Raw genomic sequence first — 10,369 nt, forward strand, 5'->3', positions numbered from 1 at the left:
AATTTTTGGAATTTATTTTTTTAGCTTTATGGTGCTTGATACTGAATTATATAGGTTTGTAGTGATGTGGGCATTATGGAACTTTATGATGTTAGTTTTAGGTGCTCGCGTAATTTGGGTTCTACGAGCTTCCCCTCTTTTTCGATTTATTTTAGTTATGTGATTATATTTGTTATTAAAATTATTTAATGGGTGCATCTCTTGAGACCGCTGTACATGTTTTTTGGTTTAAGATTGTGATTCTCTTACTTTTCATTGTTGACATGGCACATGGCAATGAAGTAATTTATGTTAAATTCGTCAATTTAGTATACTTGTTAAATTATATTTTATTTAAAATTCTATAAGTTGGATTTGTTAAATTTTCGCCCCCATTCATATAATTTTCTGGGTCCGCCACTGGTGACCAGGTCATCGGCGAGAGGTGTGCTTAACCATTAATTTAAGAGTAAACACCATTTTTAATCCCTGTCAATATCTACGAAGTCCTTTTTAGTCCCTAAAAATAAAAAAGGACCAAATTGGTCCCTGAAATTACAAAAAAAGGGGCCATGTTAGTCCTTATGTCAACTCCCAAATATGTAGAGTGGCCCTTTTCTTGTACTTTCAGGGACCAATTTGGTCCTTTTTTATTGTCATGGACTAAAAAGGACTTCGTAGATATTGCCAGGGACTAAAAAGGGTGTTTACTCGTAATTTAATTTGATTTTTAGCTTTGGTCATACATTTGCATGTGAAGGACACTTTGGCCCTTAAGAATATTTAATAAGATAAAAATATGTGTCATTTTAAAGTATGTAAGGTTAGATAAAGGGGAGGAAGTGGATAAAAAAAATATGAATCTCATCTCTTTGTGAGAGTAAAATGACACAAATTATGTCATTTATAAGGATAAATATTTTTCCCATTTAATAAAATCCTTTAATAATAGAATAATGATAGGAAAATACTGACCAAGTGTGTCACCAGCCGGAAAGCGCTTTCCTTTAGGCCAGCCGACAGTGTTAGTCCAACCGCCAGTATCTCCAACCGTGTAGTTGGCAGCATGAGCCAAATCAGGAAAAATCTATGATACTACCGATGTATATACAGCAAACCAATAAAAGCATGTCATGTCACCTAGAGAAAAAAAGAGTTACTTTTTGTATTTATACTATGTACTATCTCGAGAACAAAGTATAAATACCAATGTTGCACCCACCGATTGGTGCTACCGGAGTACCCAAAAATTGTTTCTATGTGAGGTGGGGGTTCTGACCCATAAATTGTTTCTATGTTAAATGCTCTGTTTCTAAAAGGCATAGGTTACGGCCTTCTAATCCACTTTGGAATTCTAAGTTTAATTCATTATAAAAGAATATAACTGAGGTATGATAGATTTTGATTAATGGCTCTGCACGTTATTAATTTTGCGCCTTAGGGTCTATTCCTAGATGAATTCAATACATTATTCTAGTTTCAGCACCTTACAAATTCTGCATTAGAATTATTTCCATGTTACATTATAATAATTTTCATTCTTAAGAGTGCTTTTGTCTGTTACTAGCAGTCGTCCTTGTTTTCTCATTTTCGATGTCTTTGAAATATTTGCCAAAATAATATTCAACTCAAATGAACAAGACAAATGACATTTTTAACTGTTAAAATTAGTTGGCTATCATTTTCGTTAGGAAAATTACATACAAGTTTCATTATAAAATTTTCCATTCTTTGGTGTACTTTTGTCTTCTACTAGTAGTTACTATATTTTGATGATATGTTTGAAATATTGGGCAATGTAATCAATCACGATCGACAAGACAAACGAAACTTGTTTATTGCTACCATTAGTTCGCTGTCATTTTTCCTTTGTATTGTTTTAAAATTATTTGCAAATTGCATTATAGAAATTATCATTATTGAAGGTCCGTGTTTGAAAAGTTTGAATTCGTATTGTAAACAAGATATTCAACTCAAAAGCTGAGAATAATGTTTGAGCCATGTCATTTTTTTTTATCTCTACCTTATGTTTGCTGGCTGCTAGGGGTGTGCATAGAGCGATTCATAACCGGTTTTAACAAAAATCGAACCGAATCGATTTTTTTCTTTCAAAACCGGTTTTTAATTTTCTAAACCGGTTCCAAAACCGGTTTATGGTTTATAATCGGTTTTGATTTAAAACCGGTTTTAATTCAAAATCGGTTTTATGAACCATAAACCGGTTATCAAGTTCAAAACTAGTTTTTTAACAAATTTAAAATTGGTTTTTGATGGGTTGTGCTATTTTTATAAGTAGTCGTTTGTTTCTCTCGTTTATAGGTAGTTGACCAACTATTTCTTGCAAGAATCTTCATTATTTTGGAACTCTCCGAATGAAATGATTCTTATAGAAATTGTTTCACGTTGTTTTGAGAGTGATTGGTAGAAGAACAATTGAATTATTTTAAAATTATAAAAAAAAAAATTGCTCTTCGTTCTCTAAAGATTTATGTTACTAAGAGTTTCATTTAAACTGATGGAGGAAGGTATGGGTAGGTGTAACACCCTGTATATATCCGGTTTGTTATCATATCATCGTATTAAGCCACGCTTAATTTAAAAATGCGGAATATCTTTTTCTTTTCAATTATGACGTCATTATTTATTACCAACTTGATTACTTAAATCATTTCATAAAACATCGCATGTATGTAAATTGTAAAAGACAACTAACTGAAATACCTCGTAACATATAAATGTGAGTATCTAAGTCACAGATCTACAACACGTAGTCCGGACAATATCCTGATACATTATTAAGTTCAACTGGAAGCAACTAAACATAAAGTCAAGTCAGTGTGGCATGGACAATCCCCATGCTCACCAAATAAGGCAATAAGCCCCACATCAGTCTCAACAATAACGTCATGAAGCTAAAAGCATAAAAAGGCAACAGTCAATATTCAGCATCCAACATAAGCAACATAACAACATATAATCAGCTAAGCTCCGGCCTCCTGCCGCTAGAGGTCTCAACCCCCGCATTACCTGAACCTGAAATATGTGCCCCAAACGTGGGGTGAGATCTCTAAAAAGAAATCTCAGTAAGACAATGGGTCCTCAAGGATTTTCCACCCCAAGCTCACTTACACGTGCAATATAAGTTCAAAAGCATTTAACTGTATAAGTTCCAAAACTATGCAGTGCAATAGATATTCATTCCATGTGTGTTTTAACTATTCTACTGGCCAGAGAAATGCAGGACATAAGTCTACAACCCCAAAATAAGTACAAGAAACACCGCTTGCACCTCACCCATAGCCTCACCATCTTGTATGTCTCCACATACTCAGGCTTACTGATAAACCCTTAGTTCATCAAGTTTTTAAGCATGAATTAGTATAAATTTGTGTGATTAAATGGATGGAAAAGAGGTTAATGTCCTGGAAAGCCCTTAAGTACAAGTTCTGAAAGCTTTCTTGAAAATTTACATTGCCTTGTAGGCAAATGAAGCTCAAGGAGCAACAGAGAGAAGGAAGAAGAAAGGGAGAATGCTAAGTGTTGAGCGCTAAAACGTCCAAATACAGCGTAATAGCGCGCTGCTGCATCATGAAGCCAAACATTGCTGGTGTCGAGCGCTAAAACGTCCAATGCAAAGGTTTTAGCGCTCTGCTGTTGGAAAAGTTTCTGGTCTTGAGCGCTAAAACTTCCTGATCAAATGTTTTAGCGCTCTGATGTGGGAAAACATTCTGGTCTTGAACGCTAAAATGTCCAAGTCAAACGTTTTAGCGTTGGAATCAGTTGAAAGTAGTTGGGCATCCGTCAAACATGGACGCTAAAACGCCCAACAGTGAACGTTTTAGCGCCCATGTCAGTTTCTGGTTATTCAGTTGTATTTTGTAACTCTATAAAAGGCAAGGGCCTTCACATTCTCTGATATCCTATCTCAGATCCTCTGATCTGTCTCTTCACTTTCTCTGACTTTCCAAATTCTTTAGGATTAGTTCTTGTAATAGTTAGTATATTTTTATGTAATTGTAATTGAAGATTGAAGACTCAACCATCATGACAATGAAGTTTGATCTTTCTTCTTCTCTTGTTTATTCTTTCGTTATGTCTGAGTAGAGTCCTTTGTAGTCTAATTCAATGGAACTCAAGTGTGAATTTATAAATGGTTAATTGAATACTTTGTTTATCTCTTATGTGATGATATGAAGTTGTCTTTATTAATGCTTTCCATCAAGGGAGTAGTGTAGAACATGGATGTTTACATTATTCCTATATCTGAAAATTTCATCATCAGTGTTCTAGTACTCAAGGGATTGATGCTAGGATTCTGATGTAATCTCAAAGATCTTAGTATTTAATGCAAGTATTAAGAAGGGAATCACCTAGGGATTGGGGTTTCTAATTAATGTATCAATCAGGATAGTAAGGGATTACATCTTGATGATAAGAAAAAGGTTGATTAACATCATATGGGAGATAATTCATAGTAGGATTGATTCTTTCATAAGTACATGCTTGAGGGATATTGATGTCTGACTACTTGTTTAAATTATAATTCACATTTCATTTGTTTTATCAAATCTTAATTTAATTTAATTCAATTTTTGGTGACAAGAAATCAATGCAACCGATAACTTTTTGTATGATTCAACTTAAGTATATATGGTTAATCAGTGTTTGAATACAAATCCTCGTGGGAACGATCTTTACTCATCATTTTATTACTTGTGTGACTCGTACACTTGCAAAATACACAACAAGTTTTGGCGCCGTTGCCGGGATTTATTCTTCAACATTAACAGACACCATTAGTATTTGAGATTGAATCTTTTATTTTTCAGCACTTTATATTTTTGTGTGAATTTTTGTTCAAATTCAATTCTGGTGTATGTGAGGTACTATTGATCCAAATTCTCTGTTGTTTGACCCAGAATTAGAAAGGACAATTAGGAAAAAATGGAAGGCAGCAAGAAGAAGACAGTTACAGGAAAGGGGTGAATCAAGTGTGACAGTTCAAGAAGAAATTATGGCAGAAAATCACAGACCACCACCACCACCACAAAGGACACTGGGAGATTGCATGACTCCCACTGTCATCCCACCATTGGGAGTGTTGTTAAACCTACAGTGGAGCCCAACAATTTCGAATTGAAGCCTGCACTAGTACAGTTGGTGCAGAAGGAACAGTTTGCTGGAACCAGTGCAGAAGATCCATACCTGCACATTGAAATTTTTTTACTGTTGAGTGATACTGTGAAAATCAATGGGGTGACCAGAGATGCTATCTTGTTGAGGTTGTTCACTCATTCACTGAAGGATGATGCCAGGAGATGGTTACAGTCACTACCACAAGGAAGTATCACAACTTGGGATGATCTGCGGACCAAGTTCTTAGCCAGATTCTTTTCAGCATCCAAGAGAGCGAAATTGAAGGATGAGATCACAGGATTCAAGCAAAATGAGTCAGAGTATATCTATGAGGCTTGGGAGAGGTTCAAGACACTTTTGAAAAAATGTCCACAACATGGTATAGAAGTGTGGAATAAGGCAGCAATTTTCCTTCAAGGGTTGATAACCAATACTAGGACATTGGTGAATGCCACAGCTGGTGGTTCATTGACAACCAAGACCCCTCAGGAGGCCCTTGACATATTTGAGTCCCTAGCATCTCAGGAGTTTGACAATGCTCCAGTGAGTGACAGAAGAACGAGAATTATAAAACTTGATGGCTATGATGCTTTGTTAGCCAAGAATGATCAGATGATGCAGATGCAGAAACAACAACAACAACAACAACTGGATGCTCTCACTAAGCAGCTAACTTCTCAAAAGGTTGCTTCTGCGGACACTAATTCTGTGTGTGCCATTTGTGGGAAGAGCCATGTTACGGATGATTATGATTATGGGGGATCAGTTGAACAAGCATAAGTGAATGAGGTATGTTATGATCAGAGGAACCACAACAATCAGGGGCGAAATGTGTATGTTCCACCATGGAAGAATAAGAATCAACACCCAGGGTTCAGTTACAGTTGCAATCATCAGTTGAACCCTCCACTGCATCCTCCTTCAACACACTCATCACAACAAGGTGATAACTCTGCATGGGAGAAAGCTTTTGCCCAGTTATCTAAGACTACTCAAGATTATATTCAGGGGTCAAATTCTTTCATAGAGGAAACTTCTGCTTTCATGCAAGAGACAAAAACAGCATTCAGGAACCATGAAGCATCTATCCGGAATTTGGAGACACAAATTGGGCAGTTGTCTAGACAGATATCTGAAAGGCCACAGGGAAAGTTCCCTGGTGATACCATGGTGAATCCAAAGGAGCATTGCAAGTCCATAATTATAAGAAGTGGGCTTGTGCTTCAATCGGTTAAGAAGAAAGTGGAAGAAAAGAAAGATGAGGAGGAAGTTGTCGTTGAAGATGTTGTTGTTGAAAAAGAAAAAGAAGAAAAAGTTGAGAAAGATAAGAAAGAAGATGAGGTAGTAGTTGAAAATAATTATTCACCCAAGAAGTTGATGAAGTGGGAGAAGAAGAAAATAGCTGATAAGCAGGACCAGCCAATTAATTTGTCTCCATATGCCAAAGTTCCTTATCCTCAACGGTTGAAGCAGGAAATTCAGAAGCAGCATTATACAAGGTTTCTGGATATTTTCAAGAAGTTGCAGATCAACATTCCATTTGCTGAAGTTTTGGAGAACATGCCACACTATGCAAAATTCATGAAGGATCTTCTGTCTAAGAAGAGGAAGTTGAAGGATGATGAGACTGTGGCATTCACAGAGGAGTGTAGTGCCCTGATTCAGAAGAAGCTTCCTCCAAAGTTAAAGGATCCAGGAAGTTTCAGCATCCCTATTGCCATTGGAGATGTGGAAGTAGGAAAAACACTTTGTGATTTGGGGGCCAGCATAAATTTGATGCCATTGTCTGTCTGTAGAGATTTAGGGATTAACAAGTTGAAAGATACCAATGTTATTCTGCATCTAGCAAATAGATCCATCAAGAGACCAGAAGGGGTGGTAGAAGATGTTCTGGTCAAGGTGGATAAATTCATCTTTCCTATGGCCTTTGTGATACTTGATAAGGAAGAGTTTCCTGATGAGAAAATACTGGCCATAAGCACAAAGTTGGTGCAGGATCAAGTCTTAACAATTAACACTCCACCGTGGTTTGCTGATTTTTCCAATTACAAAGCTGCTGGAGCCATGCCAAAGGATTTCACCTGGCAACAGAGGAAGAAATTTCTGCATGATATGAGGAGATACATTTGGGATGAACCATACCTTTTCTATAGATGTTCAGATGGGGTAATCCGAAGATGCATTCCAGAGGAGCAACAAAAAAATGTCTTATGGCACTGTCATGGTTCAGCCTATGGTGGAACTTTGCAGGTGAAAGAACAGCAGCAAAATTTTTGATGAGTGGCTTCTATTGGCCCACATTGTACAAGGATGCCAGAAAGTATGTGGAAGCATGTGACAACTGTCAAAGGACTGGTAATATCTCTAGGAGACATGAGATGCCTTTGAACAATATACTGGAGGTGGAAATTTTTGATGTTTGGGGTATGGATTTCATGGGACCTTTTCCCTCTTCCTACTCAAATAAGTATATCCTGGTGGCAGTTGATTATATGTCAAAATGGGTTGAAGCCATAGCCACACAAACTAATGACTCTCGGGTTGTGATTGCATTTCTGAAAAAGAACATCTTTGTGAGATTTGGAGTCCCAAGAGCAATAATCAGTGAGGGGGGAACACATTTTGATAACAGATTGATTGAGGTTGTCCTTGCCAAATATGGAGTCAGGCATAAGATAAGCACTCCGTACCACCCACAGACTTGTGGTCAGGTTGAGATTTCTAACAGGAAACTTAAACGTATACTGAAAAATACTGTTGGAAGTGCTAGGACTCAATGGTCCAAGAAACTTGATGACACCTTGTGGGCATATCGGAAAACATTCAAGACTCCTATTGGAATGTCTCCATTTTAGTTGTTGTTTGGGAAAGCATGTCATTTGCCTGCGGGATTGGAGCATAGGGCATTGTGGGCTGTTAAGTTTTTAAACTTTGATCCAAAAGCAGCAGTGAGAAAAGGTTACTGCAATTAGATGAAATGGATGAATTCTGTCTTTCTGTATATGAGAGTGCAAGCTTATACAAGGAAAAGACCAAGCTATGGCATGACAGAAGATCACACCCAGGGATTTCAAGGTGGGCAATCAAGTTCTGCTATTCAACTCCAGGTTGAAATTGTTTCCAGGGAAGTTAAAGTCCAGATGGTCTGGACCATTTGTGGTTAAAGATATGAAGTCCTATGGAGCGGTGAAAATTTGTCCTTTGGATTCTGACCAAAGTTTTACTGTCAACGGTCAGAGATTGAAACTATACATTGGAAGTGCAGTGGACAAGCAACTTCTTACAGTTGCCCTGTTGGAGGTAAGCTAGATAAGAACCGTCAGGCTCGTGACGTTAAACACGCGCTGAGTGAGAGGCAAGGCACTATATCTGGTATGTAATAATTAATATTAATAACATATATAAAAGAAGAAGAAAAAAAGAGAAAAAGGTTTTAGAAAATTAAAAAAAAAATTGAGAAGTGTTGGGCGCTAAAACTTTCATGATGGATGTTTTAGCGGTCTAGAGTTGCATCACAATGCAAAACTCTGGCCCAGAGCGCTAAAACGTCCTGACTGCGTTCCCCAATGCATCAGATTGCAAGCACTCTGGCCCAGCGCGCTAAAACGTTCTTCTTTATCGTTTTAGCGCGGTGCTGCCACTACCGTGTGCACATTTTTCTGGTCCTTGGCACTAAAACGTTTGGTTTAAACGTTTTAGCGCCGCGTCACTTATATCATTTCCACGGTTCTTTTATCTCATTTCCCTCACTCTCCCATTCACTCTCTCCATACTTCATAAATTCTCCCCTCTTGATATTATCAACTTTCTCCATTTCCCTTCTACATTCACTTACTCCTATTATAATCAAGGTATGTTGTCATCATCTCTTCTCATTTCATATTTTTGTATCATTTTAGTATTTCTATCATATCATCTAGGGTTCTCAAAGTTTTGATTCCCATGTAATATCCAAATAATTCAATGTTTTTATTTCTTAAATGTATCTTTGTGGTTGTTGGATCCTGCTGATTTTAAAATATTTTGGGGATGAGAGGATTCCAATTCGTTTTCACACAATGCATGTTGCACACACACACAAGGTATTCGCAAAAACACCTGACCCAGAAAAGCTAGGGTGCTAAAACGCTGGTCACTTCACATTTTAGCACTCAATTATTTTATAACACGCATAAGGCCAGGACGCTAAAACGCTCAGTGTGAACGTTTTAGCGTCCATGCCCTGCTGCATGCATGAGTCAGGCTGCTAGTCTGGTTTTGAGGGGGGGTGTTTACAAGCATTTTTTGGATCTAAATTCACTACTTCTTCCAATTCAAATCTGGGAATTGGATCCATGAACTCTCAATTATTTTGAATGGCATACTGAATTATTCTTCCATTTGCAGGATCATGTCTACCCCACCACCGAAGAAAACTGGCAAGAAGAGGTCCAGGGTGACTAAGGCAACTGAGCCTACACCTCCACCTACCTTTGATGCCCGATTATGGAAAAGTGCTGCTCACGAGGTCAGATTCAATGACAAGACTTCTTCCAGGCCCTTTGTTCGGGAGAGGAAATTTGTCCTGGACAGGGATGAGTACCCAAAATTCCAATCCCAGATTATTAAGAGGGAATGAGAGACCTTTGGCAGCATGCTGGACAATAGCAGCCAAGCTATTTGTCGGGAATTCTATGCCAATGCCTACAATGGGGATAAAGGTGGCAAGCGACACTTTGTAAGTTTGGTTAGGGGGAAGAAGGTGAAATATGATGCTCATACCATCCAGAAACTTTTAAAGATCACTCATTGTGACTACATCCTGAAACAAAACTGCCAGTTCAAGAAAACTTAGGAAGGGATTGACATTCCCCCAAGGAGAAGCAGCCCTGATTTTGAAACTTGGACCAAACTGGGAGCAGCTGAGCCTATTTTGCAAACCATTGCCAAGCCTAATGGAAAATGGAAAATGATGAAGGATGAGGACCAGGTTGCTGATGATGAATACACACCATTACCTACTGTTGATCCAGGATCAGATCCCCTCACTTCAGCTGAGGAGGATTCAGAGTTTCACATAGACTCTTGATTTTATTACATTTCAGTTTATTTTGTTTTATTTTGGTTTACATTGGTTTAGTACATTGAGATACCCACTGTTTTGATTGATACACATTGCGATAGTACTGATGCTATTGGGTTATATATGAATGTGTTTCAGTGATCAATTGCTGTTTTAGATTTAAATTAGTTGCTGGGGACAACAACGTTTAAA

The 10,369-nt window shown here is 37.7% G+C and overlaps 1 non-coding gene across 1 annotated transcript; it reads right to left on the reverse strand.

Annotated features, from left to right (window-relative positions):
• Nucleotides 1-5,391: 5,391 nt before the first annotated feature.
• LOC133309547 (small nucleolar RNA R71) lies at nt 5,392-5,498 on the reverse strand. The gene has a single exon (XR_009751340.1). It is a non-coding gene; the product is annotated as a small nucleolar RNA R71 (small nucleolar RNA).
• Nucleotides 5,499-10,369: the final 4,871 nt, after the last annotated feature.

Source organism: Gastrolobium bilobum, unplaced genomic scaffold (genome assembly GCF_033153095.1).
Source record: "Gastrolobium bilobum isolate Gb01-03AN ecotype WA unplaced genomic scaffold, APGP_CSIRO_Gbil_v1 utg79595, whole genome shotgun sequence".
Lineage (NCBI taxonomy): Eukaryota > Viridiplantae > Streptophyta > Magnoliopsida > Fabales > Fabaceae > Gastrolobium > Gastrolobium bilobum.